This window comes from Mustela erminea, chromosome 3 (genome assembly GCF_009829155.1).
Source record: "Mustela erminea isolate mMusErm1 chromosome 3, mMusErm1.Pri, whole genome shotgun sequence".
NCBI classification, from domain to species: Eukaryota; Metazoa; Chordata; class Mammalia; order Carnivora; family Mustelidae; genus Mustela; species Mustela erminea.
The window spans coordinates 1,612,653-1,628,280 of record NC_045616.1 but is presented as its reverse complement, the minus strand read 5'-3'; positions in this window follow the sequence as shown (position 1 = coordinate 1,628,280).

Genomic DNA, 15,628 nt, shown 5'->3' with positions numbered 1-15,628 from the left:
CGCATGGACCTGGAAACCACAACATCAGGTCTCTACTAGGCCAAGCATGCACCTGGACAGCTGGCTCACTATGTGCCTGTGGACATGGAGGCCAACAAAGGAGCTCTGGTCTAAGCCAAGCAGACCTCTAGACATGTGGCTTACCATGTGCCCTAGATCCCTGAGACCAACAATTCAGCTCTTTGCCTGGCCAAGGGGGCACCTTGCCAAAAGGCTCACTAAGTGCCCTTGAACCTTGAGACCAAAACTGAGCTGTCTGGTGGCTTAAGCAGGCACCATGATAGTGGGCTAAATGTGCACCATTGGACCTTGAGCCCAAGCAATGAGATCTGGGCTAGGACAAGCAGAGACCGAGATAGGAGGCTCACAATGTGTCCCTGGACTGGGAGACCAGCAACTCAGCCCTTGGCTTGGCCAATTGGCCACCTTTGCAACAGGCTTCCCAGGTGCCCTTGGACCAGGAGAACAACAACTGTGCTCTCTAATGGGGTAAGCAGGCATTTTGACCATCAGTATGCCTGGTGCCTGTCAACCTGGAGACCAACAATCCACCTCTGTGACCAGCCAAGGAGACAGATTTACAGCTGGCTCACCATGGGCCTGTGGACTGGGAGACCAGCATCTCAGCTCTTGATTGGCCAAGTGGCCACCTTCTCAACAGGCTCCCCATGTGTCCTTGGACCTGGAGAACAACTGCACTGTCTAATGTGGTAAGCAGACATTTTGACCGTCAGTATGCCTGGTGTCCTTCGACCTGGAGACCAACAATCCACCTCTGTGACCAGCCAAGGAGGCCTACTCACAGCTGGCTTCCCAGGGGCCTGTGGACATGGAACCCATAAAATCAAGTCTGTATTAAGCCAAGAAGGCACCTGGACAGCGAGTTCAGTATGTTTCCATGGACACAGATCCTTCCTTCTCCCCAGAGGAAAGGGCACTCAAACACTGGGCTTTCCAGCTGACGTCAGATTAGGAGACCTCCAATCCTGCTCAATTTGTTCAATGCAGACATGGAGACCTGGAAGCCTCCAAAACATGAGCCATCCATCCCAGGACATCATGGGCCTAAGAAGCCACTGGCACACCAACTTGACCCCCCAATCTATGACTGCATGCTTTTCACCTCTGCAGGGAAGGGAGCATTTAAGTCTCTTCTCACTTTCAATGTCCTTCAGCCTAAGGTCCTTGTGGCCTGCTATCTCTTCATTATTCATTTTGTGGGGAGGTCTCCTCCTGATGAGAAAATTACGCCATGCCATAAAAGGTGAAACAGGCCAGTGTTTTCAAAACTTTGTTTTCAAATTCATGGCAGGAAATGAAGAAAGGCAATGGGAGAAAGTAGTACAGGAAACCCAGGCACTGAACTAGATGGAGTCATTGGCAGAAATCCTCCAGTTGAAGGAGCAGTGTTCCATACTTGAGGGAGAGGTGCAGGCTTTAAAGCAAGAAGCCAAGCAGTGCACTGAGAGGCTGACTCAGCTCCATGAGGTGGAGAGATGCTTTATTCAAATGAAGGTCTTCCTTGATGTTTCCACCTTACATGCAGTGCCCAAGGGTTAATCTTAGAGCAGCCACCCACTATGGCATTGAAGGGGAGTTTGGAAATAGGAGTTCATCTCCCCAATTGATGGTATTTTATGAATTTAAATATTAGGCAAATAAACCTTTTAAATTGAAAAAAATAACCAAAATTGATTATTTCTAAATAACTAATTCACAGAAAACAAACCCTGGGCGATTATAAAGGGCAGCCTGTCTTAGTGTCACTACTATCCCTTACAATCCATTGCATTCTTCTGAGGTTGGGGTGTCCATGGCTCTGAGAATATGTCAAATAAATATGCAGAGTTGACATTGAGCATAACATGCCTGTCCTCATCAAAATGTTCAGACATACTGAACTCTAGAAGCAAAGCAGAGGACCTAAGTTCAGCAGCATTTGGATTGGAAGGAATAGAGAATCTACGTGTCTGCTCACAAATATTTCTGCCTAAAGCATTGGCAGAGACCATTTTTGTCAGATTTTTCCTAAATTGGAGGTTGGCCCCTGATGTTATGGTTTCAGATTGTTACCAGGAAAACAGCTGTTGTTGGGGGACAGATTCGTCTATGATGCAGTCCTTGGAAGAACAAATGTGACAAGACCAGGCAGGAAGGATAGAGTGACTCCAGAGGTGGGGGGCGATGCCCTGTCTCTGGGTGAGTAGGTTGGGGGTCAGAGCAGGAGGTAGAATGGTGGCCAGGCTGGTGGGCTCCATTATGACCAAAGAAGCACTGCAGGAATTGGGGGGACATGTGGGATTCACTTTGTGTGCTTTAGGTGCATGCAGGTTTGCCCAGAGTAAGGCACAGTGGGACAGAGGTGAGAACAGGGGCACCTCGGAGACTCTAGGGTCTGCTTGGGTGTGAGGAATGGGGCCACTCCCAAGAGTGAGTGCTGACCTTCTGATAAATTGGACATTTGGGGTCATAATGGAGTTGGATGGTAAGATTCCTGGCTGACTCCTCCTGGGCTATGCTCCATTTTAGTTCCAGGGATGTGGAATGGGAATGAAGGTGGGGTGCAAATACCAGTAATCTGGCAACTACATTTGACTCCAACTGAAATTGTAGGGGAAGTGCCTAGAGCTGTGGCTCCTGGGATGAGCTCGGTAATGACAGTGTGCTCATAGCACCTGGGCATACACAGATGGGAACCATGAGGAAGTTTCCTCTGGGGACTGAAATGAACTTCAAGGGAACTTGGGAAGTGAGAGACTTGCAACCATAAGATGGATGATGTCTGGGCTGATTGGAGGGGCTGCTCCCAGGAGCCTGTGTGGAGGCTGGTTGAGTCCAGGTCACTTAAATGTAAGGGGGGCATGGGTTGCTTATGTGATGCTAGCCCTCGGAAACTCCTGTGATTAGCTGCTCAGATCATGCTCACTGAAACACAGTTCCACAAACATCATGCCCCTGGGTGGGCTGGCACCCCAGAGCTGCTCCCTTCTTCATTCCCTCTTCCTTCATATGGAAAACAAGGACAACTTCCATGGGAGGTGATTGTGTGATAAGGAGGCAGGAGAAGGCTGTTTTAGGGAGGGGATCTACAAGGGCAGGGACGGATGCAGTCTAGAGGACCAAGGGAAGAGGAAATGGTAGACTGTGAGCCGGGTCCTTGTCCCAGCCTTTTCTCCCCTAAGGCAAAATATCAGCTTTGGGAAGGTAGTGTGTCAGATGACTCTGCCCCATATCCAACCTTCCCTGCCCCTTTGGGCTATAGGGCATCACAGCACAGCATCTGCCAAGTCACTGACTAGCACAAGACCCATCCTGCCTCCTTCACTGTTGCTTGACAACCACACCTTAAGGTTCTGAGGCCTTTGGGGACATTTCCAACTCCAGTGAGCCAGGGTGGGACTACTAGGCTTAGGGATGTGCTGACAGGTAGAGCACTACTACAGATAGGAGAGGGGGGGTAGAGAGGTAGATTTCTAGATTTCCAGAAGCCACGGGCATTTCAGAAGTTCCCTTCACAGAGGCAATCTTCATTCATTTTGGCTGCTTCCATTCTTTTCAGCAGTTACAAATGAATCTGAAGTGAAAAATTGTGCACTCCGTTTCATGGCATCTCAAATTTTCATTCTCTGGGTTCAGGAAAGTGTTTGCTAGGTTACATGGTTTAGGTTTTGTTTCTTTAGAAACACATGGTCTTACCAGAATGGCTCTTCCATTGACCTTTCCACCTTCAATGTAGGAGAGCTGGCTCTTTCCAACATTTGATATTTGTACTGTATTTTATTTTATCCAACTAACCTAAAAGGCGGGTAGTACTGATAACTCAGTCCAGTTTTCAGTTGCATTTTTCTCATGGCTAGAGAAGTTGAACATTTTTTTTCCTTATGCTTTATGTGATATCTGCATGTTCTTTTTGATGTAATGTCTGTCCATTTTCTGTTTATATAGTTTTTTTTTTCTATTAAATACTGAGAGTTCTTTACATGCACTCCATAGAAATTCTTTGTCAGATATGCGGTTTGCCAATATGTTCACCTAGTCTATAACTTGTATTTTTGTGAACCTAATAGGAACGAAGTTCTTAGCATTATAAAAGTATTCAGTATTGATAAAGTCCTGTTTACCAAATGTTTTCTTTTATGCAGTGTGCTTTTAGTGTCATACAGAGATCACAAGAGGGCGGAGAGGTGGGGGTGGTGAAGGAAGCAGGTTCCCTGCTGAGGAGAGAGCCCAATGTGGGGTTCGATCCCAGGACCCTGGGATCATGACCTGATCCAAAGGCACAGGCTTAACCATTGAACCACCCAAGCGCCCCCTTTTTGGTGTTCTACACCCAGCATCATGTCTTCTCATGAGGACAGAAGAATAAAAATGTTAATCCCTTCATTGCTGATTTGGTCGCCTCTGATTTCCTTTTGTTTTATGATTGTTGATGATAGGACTTCCAGTACAATGTGGACATTCCCTTTCTGTTCCTGACCTTAGTGGAAAAGTTCTACGTGTTTTCTCATTGAAATGATATCCCCTCTCAGCCTTTCCTCTGTGACTTAGGATATTGAGGTGTTTTCCCTCTGTTCCGACACACAGTGAGATCTTTTCAAGAAAGATGCTGTGTGTTTTTTTATGTGCCATTTCAGCATCTATGGAGAAGATGATATGGTTGTTGTTCTTTCTCATGTTAATGTGGTGTATCACTGGGATCGGTTTGCAGATACTGGAGCATTTCTGCAGAAATGGAGGAAATAAATCCTCTGGTCCCGGTGAAGAATCCTCCTGATGTACTCTTGGATCATCTTGGCTAGTATCTTTGTGAGAAGTTCTACACCCATATTCATCAGGGGTATTGGCCTATAATGCTCCTTTCTGGTGGAGTATTCATCTGCTTTGGGGATCCAGGTTATGCTGGCCTCATAGAATGACTTTGGAAGGTTTGTTGGCACAAAATTGGTCATCATATTCTCTTACAATTGTTTCTATTTTTTTGGGTTGGTTGTGATCTCTTCTTGTCCATTCATGATTTTGGTTTCTCAATCTTGTTAGTTCTTTCAAAGAATCAGCTCTTTGTTCCAGTGATATATATATATATATATGATAAAAATGATGAAGATTAAAGCACTACACAATATACAGAAATTAAAATATATATATTTTAATTTCTGCTGGATTTTGGCTTTCTTTGCTGTCATTTTTCCTGCTCCTTTATGCTACATTGTGTATTTCAGACTTGTTTTGTTTCTAAAAGAAGGCCTGTACTGCTGTATACTTCTCTCTTAGGGCAGACTTTGCTGCACCCAAAAGCTTTCCCACTGTCGTGGTTTTCCTTTTCATTTCCTTCCGAGTATTTCAAATAGTCTTCTTAATTTCTTGCTTGTCCCATTCATTCTTTAGTAAGACTTTCATTGGCTTCCATGTATTTGTGCCCTTCTACATGTTTCCTTTTTGGTTGACTTCAGGTATCTATGCCATGTGGTCAGAAAAATGCATGGGTATAATTCCAATCTTTGTGAACCAGAGGAGAACTGATTTTTGACTTGGTATGTGATCTATTCTGGAAAACATTCATTGTGCACTCGAGAAAGTGGTATACTCCTCTGCTTTAGGATGAAATGCTCTGAACATCTCTCTGAAGTTCATCAGGCCCAATATGTCACTTAAAGCCATTTTTTCCTTGGTGATCTGCTTAGACAAAATGTCCCTTACTGTGAGTGGGGTGTCAAAGTACCACACTATTCTTGTATTACTATCAATGTTTATCTTTAATTTAGTTATTAATGAGTTTACATTTTTTGTCTTTTCTCAAGATAGGGGCATCAGCAATTGCAATTGATAGATCTTCTTATTGCATAGACACCTTTATTATGACATAGGGTCTTCCTTTACCTCTCACTACAGTTTTGGGTTTACAATCTCTATACCTATGGGTGACTACTCCAGCGGTCTTTTGATGTCCACTACCATTATAAATAGTTCCTCAACTCTCATGTTGAATCTGGAAGTGTCTTTTGTCTAAAATGCTTCTCTTGTACAGACCACATCAATTTTTTTAAGGTTTTATCTATTTATTTGCCAGACATAGATTACAAGTAGGCAGAGAGGCAGAGAAAGACAGGGGGAAACAGGCCTCCTGCCCAGAAGAGAGCCCAACCAGAGTCTCGATCCCAGGACCTGGGGGTCATGCCCTGTGCTGAAGGCAGAAGGTATAACCTCTTGAGCCACTCAGGCGTCCCTCAGTGGGTCTTCTTCTTTCGTTTTTGTTTGTTTCATTCCACTCTGATACCATATGTATTTCGGTAGGTGCATTTTGTCTATTTACATTCTGAGTAATTATTGAAAGATATGAAGTTAGTGCTATTTAGAATGTGTAATGCCACTGTTCCTTTTTTTTTTAACTTTTTATTTCTTTTCAGCATAACAGTATTCATTGTTTTGCACCACACCCAGTGCTCCATGCAAGCCGTGCCCTCTCTAATACCCAACACCTGATTCCCGCAACCTCCCATCTCCGGCCCCTTAAAAACACTCAGATTGTTTTTCAGAGTCCATAGCCTCTCATGGTTCACCTCCCCTTCCAATTTCCCTCAACTCCCTTCTCCTCTCCATCGCCCCTAGTCCTCCATGCTATTTGATATGCTTCACAAATAATTGGAACCATATGATAATTGACTCTCTCTGCTTGACTTATTTCACTGAGCATAATCTCTTCCAGTCCTGTCCATGTTGATACAAAAGTTGGGTGTTCATCCTTTCTGATGGAGGCATAATACTCCATAGTGTATATGGACCACATCTTTCTTAACCATTCGTCCGTTGAAGGGCATCTTGGTTCTTTCCACAGTTTGGCGACCGTGGTCATTGCTGCTATAAACATTGGGGTACAGATGGCCCTTCTTTTCACGACATCTGTATCTATGGGGTAAATACCCAGTAGTGCAATGGCAGGGACATAGGAAAGCTCTATTTTTAATTTCCTGAGGAATCTCCACACTGTTTTCCAAAGTGGCTGCACCAACTTGCATTTCCACCAAAAGTGTGGGAGGGTTCCCCTTTCTCCATATCCTCTCCAACAGATGTTGTTTCCTGTCTTGCTAATTTTGGCCATTCTAACTGGTATAAGGTGGTATCTCACTGTGGATTTAATTTGACTCTCCCTGATGGCTAGTGATGATGAACATTTTTTCATGTGTCTGATAGCCATTTGTATGTCTTCATTGGAGATGTGTGTGTTTATATCTTCTGCCCGTTTTTTGACATGATTATCTGTTTTGTGTGTGTTGAGTTCTAGGAGTTCTTTATAGATCCTGGATATCAACCTTTTGTCTGTTCTGTCATTTGCAAATATCTTCTCCCATTCTGTTGGTTGCCTATTTGTTTTGTTGACTGTTTCCTTTGCTGTGCAGAAGCTTTTGATCTTGATGAAGTCCCAAAAGTTCATTTTAGCTTTTGTTTCCTTTGCCTTTGGAGACATATCTTGAAAGAAGTTGCTTTTGCTGATATCAAAGAGGTTACTGCCTATGTTCTCCTCTAGGATTCTGGTGGATTCCTGTCTCACGTTGAGGTCTTTTATCCATTTTGAGTTTATCTTTGTGTATGGTGTAAGACAATGGTTGAGTTTCCTTCTTCTACAGATAGCTGTCCAGTTTTACCAGTGCCAATTTTTGAAGAAACTGTTGTTTTTCCACTGTATGTTTTTTCCTATTTTGTTGAAAATTATTTGACCATAGAGTTGAGGGTTTATACCTGGGCTCTCTACTCTGTTCCACTGGTCTATGTGTCTGTTTTTATGCCAGTATCATGCTGTCTTGGTGATCACAGCTTTTTAGTAAAGCTTGAAATCAGGTGACGTGATGCCCCCAGTTTTATTTTTGTTTTTCAACATTTCCTTAGCGAGTCGAGGTATCTTTTGATTCCATACTAATTTTAGGACTGTTTTCTCCAGCTATTTGAAAAATACTGGTGGAATTTTGATCAGAATGGCATTAAGAGTGTAGATTGCTCTAGACAGTATCAACATTTTAACAATGGTTATTCTTCCGATCCAAGAGCATGGAATGGTCTTCCATCTTTTTGTGTCTTCTTCATTTTTTTTTTTTCATGAGTGTTCTGTAGTTCCTCGAGTACAGTTCCTTTACCTCTTTGGTTAGATTTATTCCCAGGTATCTTATGGTTCTTGGTGCTATAGTAAATGGAATTGATTCTCTAATTTCACTTTCTGTATTTTCATTGTTAGTGTATAAGTAAGCCACTGATTTCTGGACATTGACTTTGTATCCTTCCATGTTGCTGAATTGTTGTATGAGTTCTATTAGTTTGGGGGTGGGATTTTGTGGGTTTTCCATATAAAGAATCATGTCATCTGCGAAGAGAGAGAGTTTGACTTCTTCACTGCCATGTTGGATATATTTTATTTCTCTTTGTTGTCTGATTGCTGTTGCCATGACTTCTAATACTATGTTGAACAAGTGTGGTTAGAGTGGGCATCCTTGTCGTGTTCCTGATCTCAACAGGAAGGCTGCAAGCTTTTTCCCAATGCGGATAATATTTCCTGTGGGTCTTCCATAGATAGATTTGATGAAGTTCAGGAATTTTCCCTCTATCCTTATACTTTGAAGTGTTCTAATCAGGAACGGATGCTGCATTTTGTCAAATGCTTTTTCTGCATCACTTGAGAGGTCCATGTGGTTCTTCTCTCTTCTCTTATTGATTTGTTCTATCACATTGATTGATTTGCAAATGTTGAACCATCCTTGTAGACGAGGGATGAATCCCACCTGGTCATGGTGGATAATCTTTTTAATGTGCTGTTGGATCCTTTTTGCTAGGATCTTGTTGAGAATCTTAGCATCCATATTCATCAGTGATATTGGTCTGAAATTCTCCATTTTGGTAGGGTCTTTGCCTGGTTTGGGGATCAGGGTAATGCGCTTCATGCAAAGCATCTGGAAGTTTTCCTTCTGCTTCAATTTTTTGAAACAGCTTCAGGAGAATAGGCGTTATTTCTTCTTTAAAAGTTTGGTAGAATTACCCCGGGGAATCCATCATGTCCTGGGCTCTTGTTTTTTGGGAGGGTTTTGATTACCGCTTCAATCTCATTACTAGATATTGGTCTATTCAGGTTGTCAATTTCTTCATGGTTCAATTTTGGGAGTTTATAGTTTCCAGGAATCCCTGCATTTCATCTAGGTTGCTTAGCTGATTGGCATATAACTGTTGATAATAACTTCTGATGATTGTTTCTACTTTCTTGGTGTTCGTTGTGATCTCTCACTTTTCATTCATAATTTTATTAATTTCGGCTTTCCCTCTTTTCTTTTGGGTTAGTGTGGCTAATGGTTTTTCAATATTATTGATTCTTTCAAAAAACCAGCTTCTAATTTCATTGATACATTCTACTGTATCTCTGGTTTCTACCTCATTGATCTCTGCTTTATCTTGATTATTTCCCTTCTTATGTGTGGAGTTGGTTTGATTTGTTCTTGATTCTCCAGTTCATTAAGTTATGGAGACAGCTGGTGTACTCTGGATTTTTCAATGTTTTGAAGGAGGCTTGGATGGCAATGTCACTGTTTCTGTACCTCCTCTGTGTTCTCTCTCTCTCTCTCTCTTTTTGTTGTTGTTGTTGATTTGTTCTAACACATTGATTGATTTGCGAATATTGACCCATCCTTGTGTCCCGGGGGAAAATCCCACGTGGTCATGGTGGGTAATGCTTTTATGTACTCTTTGATCTTATTAGCTTGGATCTTCTTGAGAACATTGGCCTTCATTTCATCGGAATATTGATCTGAAATTCTCCTTTTGGATGGCATCTTTGCCTGGTTGCATATCAGGGTAATGTGGCCTTCATAGGAAGAGTCTGGAAGTTTTCAGCATGCATTCCTGATTAAAATGCATCACAGTGCAGAAATAAAGGGACCATTTCTCAACTTCATAAAATCTATCTATGAAAAACGCATAGCAAATAATCATTCTCAATGGGAAAAAGCTGACAGTCTTTCTATTGAGATCAGGAGCATGAAAAGGATGTCCACTCTCGCCACTTTTGATCAACATGACATTTTCCTCTGTGCCCTTACAATCCCCCCTTTTTTGTGACTGTCTCTTATTAGACACCTGGCATCCTAGACCTTATACATAGATTTATGTAAGTGTATCTCATTAAATTGGGAGCTCTTTGAAGGTAGGAATACCTTAATTACTTTGTATGTCCAGTCCTGACCTTACTTCAATCACATAGATTTGCACATTCATGGAATTTGTATTATTAGGGGCTCGATAAATAAAATGTTGAACTGAATTTAACTGCCCTATTTGCTCATCAGCTACCACTTCCTACTGAGAGTATCTAGACTGAGCAAAGCAAGACATCTTGTATAAGTGTGAATCTGGAGTATATTCTAGTCAGAGTTTAAGATATAGCTGAAGCAGTAAACCATAAGACTGGAGGAGTTGTGTCTCTCATGACCTTCTGGACAGGCTGAGGGTATATTCAAATATTTGAGCCATGTTTCTGATACCAGTAATGATATTCTTACTTAGATGTCCCCGAAGAAGATCCTTTCAATGATTCTATTTGCCAAAACTTGTTTCTCTACTTCTTTAAGTAAACTTTCTTCTGTAAGAAAACTGAACTCCAGTGGATAGGAAAAGAAAGATTAGAAATGACTTTAGAAGGGGAGGAGTCAAGATGGCGGAGAAGTAGCAGGCTGAGATTGCTTCAGCTAGCCGGAGATCAGCTAGATAGCTTATCTAAAGATTGCAAACACCTGAAAATCCATCGGCAGATCGAAGAGAAGAAGAACAGCAATTCTGGAAACAGAAAAACAACCACTTTCTGAAAGGTAGGACCGGCGGAGAAGTGAATCCAAAGCGATGGGAAGATAGACCCTGGGGGGAGGGGCCGGCTCCCGGCAAGCGGCGGAGCAACCGCGCACAAAATCAGGACTTTTAAAAGTCTGTTCCACTGAGGGACATCGCTCCAGAGGCTAAACCGGGGTGAAGCCCACGCGGGTTCAGCGTGGCCTCAGGTCCCACAGGGTCACAGAAGGATCGGGGGTGTCTGAGTGTCGCAGACCTTGCGGGTATTGAAACGGGAAAGCCGGCTACAGAGACAGAGCCGACAGTAAGCTCACAGCTCGGTGTTACCTTGAACTGGTCGCAGGCTCGGTGAGCTCGGAGCGCGGCCGGAGGTCAGGCAGACGGGAGTAACTGGGCGCTGTTCTCTGAGGGTGCACTGAGGAGTGGGGCCCTGGGCTCTCGGCTCCTCCGGGCCGGAGACCAGGAGGCCGCCATTTGTATTCCCGTCCTCCGGAACTCTACGGAAAGCGCTCAGGGATCAAAAGCTCCTGAAAGCAAACCCGAGAGGATTACTCACCCCGGCCCCGGGTAAGGGCGGTGTAATTCCGCATGGGGCAAAGACACTTGAGAATCACTACAACAGGCCCCTCCCCCAGAAGATCAACAAGAAATCCAGCCGAGACCAAGTTCACCTACCAAGGAGTGCGGTTTCAATACCAAGGAGAGCAGCAGAATTCCAGAGGAGGAGAAAGCCAAGCACGGAACTCATGGCTTTTTCCCTGTGATTTTTTTTTAGTCTTGCAGTTAATTTAATTTTTTTTTTCTTTTTCATTTTTTGTTTTTTTTTCCTCTCGCCTTCGGGTAAATTTTTTTTTTTTTAACTGTTACCTTTTTCTTTTTTAACGATTTTTTACTAGTTTATCTAATATATACATTTTTTCTTTTTTACATTTTTCTTAGGTGTTTCCTTTTTTTTAATTCTTTTCTTTTCTTTTTTCTTTTTTTTTTTTCTTTTTTCTTTTTTTTTCTTTCTTCCTTTTTGAACCTCTTTTTATCTTCTTTCTCCCCCCTCACGATGTTGGATCTCTTCTAATTTGGTTAAAGCATATTTTCCTAGGGTTGTTGCCACCCTTTTAGTATTTTACTTGCCCCTTCATACTCTTATCTGGACAAAATGACAAGACGGAAAAATTCAACACACAAAAAAAGAACAAGAGGCAGTACCGAAGGCTAGGGACCTAATCAATAGAGACATTGGTAATATATCAGATCTAGAGTTCAGAATGACAATTCTCAAGGTTCTAGCCGGGCTCGAAAAAGGCATGGAAGATATTAGAGAAACCCTCTCGAGAGATATAAAAGCCCTTTCTGGAGAAATAAAAGAACTAAAATCTAACCAAGTTGAAATCAAAAAAGCTATTAATGAGGTGCAATAAAAAATGGAGGCTCTCACTGCTAGGATAAATGAGGCAGAAGAAAGAATTAGTGATATAGAAGACCAAATGACAGAGAATAAAGAAGCTGAGCAAAAGAGGGACAAACAGCTACTGGACCACGAGGGGAGAATTCGAGAGATAAGTGACACCATAAGACGAAACAACATTAGAATAATTGGGATTCCAGAAGAAGAAGAAAGAGAGAGGGGAGCAGAAGGTATACTGGAGAGAATTATTGGGGAGAATTTCCCCAATATGGCAAAGGGAACGAGCATCAAAATTCAGGAGGTTCAGAGAACGCCCCTCAAAATCAATAAGAATAGGCCCACACCCCGTCACCTCATAGTAAAATTTACAAGTCTCAGTGACAAAGAGAAAATCCTGAAAGCAACCCGGGAAAAGAAGTCTGTAACATACAATGGTAAAAATATTAGATTGGCAGCTGACTTATCCACAGAGACCTGGCAGGCCAGAAAGAGCTGGCATGATATTTTCAGAGCACTAAACGAGAAAAACATGCAGCCAAGAATACTATATCCAGCTAGGCTATCATTGAAAATAGAAGGAGAGATTAAAAGCTTCCAGGACAAACAACAACTGAAAGAATTTGCAAACACCAAACCAGCTCTACAGGAAATCTTGAAAGGGGTCCTCTAAGCAAAGAGAGAGCCTACAAGTGGTAGATCAGAAAGGAACAGGGACAATATACAGTAACAGTCACCTTACAGGCAATACAATGGCACTAAATTCATATCTCTCAATAGTTACCCTGAATGTTAATGGGCTAAATGCCCCTGTCTAAAGACACAGGGTATCAGAATGGATAAAAAAACAAAACCCATCTATATGTTGCCTCCAAGAAACTAATTTTAAGCCCGAAGACACCTCCAGATTTAAAGTGAGGAGGTGGAAAAGAATTTACCATGCTAATGGACATCAGAAGAAAGCAAGAGTGGCAATCCTTATATCAGATCAATTATATTTTAAGCCAAAGACTATAATAAGAGATGAGGAAGGACACTATATCATACTCAAAGGGTCTGTCCAACAAGAAGATCTAACAATTTCAAATATCTATGCCCCCAATGTGGGAGCAGCCAACTATATAAACCAATTAATAACAAAATCAAAGAAACACATCAACAATCATACAATAATAGTAGGGGACTTTAACACTCCCCTCACTGAAATGGACAGATCATCCAAGCAAAAGATCAGCAAGGAAATAAAGGCCTTAAACGACACACTGGACCAGATGGACATCACAGATATATTCAGAATATTTCATCCCAAAGCAACAGAATACACATTCTTCTCTAGTGCACATGGAACATTCTCCAGAATAGATCACATCCTCGGCCCTAAATCAGGACTCAACCGGTATCAAAAGATTGGGATCATTCCCTGCATATTTTCAGACCACAATGCTCTAAAGATAGAACTCAACCACAAAAGGAAGTTTGGAAAGAACCCAAATACATGGAGATTAAACAGCATCCTTCTAAAGAATGAATGGGTCAACCGGGAAATTAAAGAAGAATTGAAAAAAATCATGGAAACAAATGATAAAATACAACGGTTCAAAATCTGTGGGACACTACAAAGGCAGTCCTGAGAGGAAAATATATAGCGGTACAAGCCTTTCTCAAGAAACAAGAAAGGTCTCAGGTACAGACCTAACCCTACACCTAAAGGAGCTGGAAAAAGAACAAGAAAGAAACCCTAAGCCCAGCAGGAGAAGAGAAATCATAAAGATCAGAGCAGAAATCAATGAAATAGAAACCAAAAAAACAATAGAAAAAATCAACGAAACTAGGCGCTGGTTCTTTGAAAGAATTAATAAAATTGATAAACCCCTGGCCCGACTTATCAAAAAGAAAAGAGAAAGGACCCAAATAAATAAAATCATGAATGAGAGAGGAGAGATCACAACTAACACCAAAGAAATACAAACTATTATAAGAACATACTATGAGCAACTCTATGCCAATAAATTTGACAATCTGGAAGAAATGGATGCATTCCTAGAAACATATAAAGTACCACAATTTAACCAGGAAGAAATAGAAAGCCTGAACAGACCCATAACCAGTAAGGAGATTGAAACAGTCATTAAAAATCTCCAAACAAACAAAAGCCCAGGGCCAGATGGCTTCCCGGGGGAATTCTACCAAACATTTAAAGAAGAACTAATTCCTATTCTCCTGAAACAGTTCCAAAAAATAGAAATGGAAGGAAAACTTCCAAACTCATTTTATGAGGCCAGCATCACCTTGATCCCAAAACCAGACAAGGATCCCACCAAAAAAGAGAGCTATAGACCGATATCCTTGATGAACACAGATGCGAAAATTCTCACCAAAATACTAGCCAATAGGTTTCAACAGTACATTAAAAAGATTATTCACCACGACCAAGTGGGATTTATTCCAGGGCTACAAGGTTGGTTCAACATCCGCAAATCAGTCAATGTGATACAACACATCAATAGGGGCGCCTGGGTAGCTCAGTGGTTTGGGCTGCTGCCTTCGGTTGGGTCATGATCTCAGGGTCCTGGGATCGAGCCCCGCATTGGGCTCTCTGCTCCGCAGGAAGCCTGCTTCCCTCTTTCTCTCTCTCTCTCTCTCTGCCTGCCTCTCTGCCTACTTGTGATCTCTGTCTGTCAAATAAATAAATAAAATCTTTAAAAAAAAAAAAAAAGAAAGAACAAGAACCATATGATACTCTCAATAGATGCTGAAAAAGCATTTGACAAAGTACAGCATCCCTTCCTGATCAAAACTCTTCAAAGTGTAGGGATAGAGGGTACATACCTCAATATCATCAAAGCCATCTATGAAAAACCCACCGCAAATATCATTCTCAATGGAGAAAAACTGAAAGCTTTTCCACTAAGGTCAGGAACACGGCAGGGATGTCCATTATCACCACTGCTATTCAACATAGTACTAGAGGTCCTAGCCTCAGCAATCAGACAACAAAAGGAAATTAAAGGCATCCAAATCGGCAAAGAAGAAGTCAAATTATCACTCTTCGCAGATGATATGATACTATATGTGGAAAACCCAAAAGACTCCACTCTAAAACCGCTAGAACTTATACAGGAATTCAGTAAAGTGTCAGGATATAAAATCAATGCACAGAAATCAGTTGCATTTCTCTACACCAACAGCAAGACAGAAGAAAGAGAAATTAAGGAGTCAATCCCATTTACAATTGCACCCAAAACCATAAGATACCTAGGAATAAACCTAACCAAAGAGACACAGAATCTATACTCAGAAAACTATAAAGTACTCATGAAAGAAATTGAGGAAGACACAAAGAAATGGAAAAATGTTCCATGCTCCTGGATTGGAAGAATAAATATTGTGAAAATGTCTATGATACCTAAAGCAATC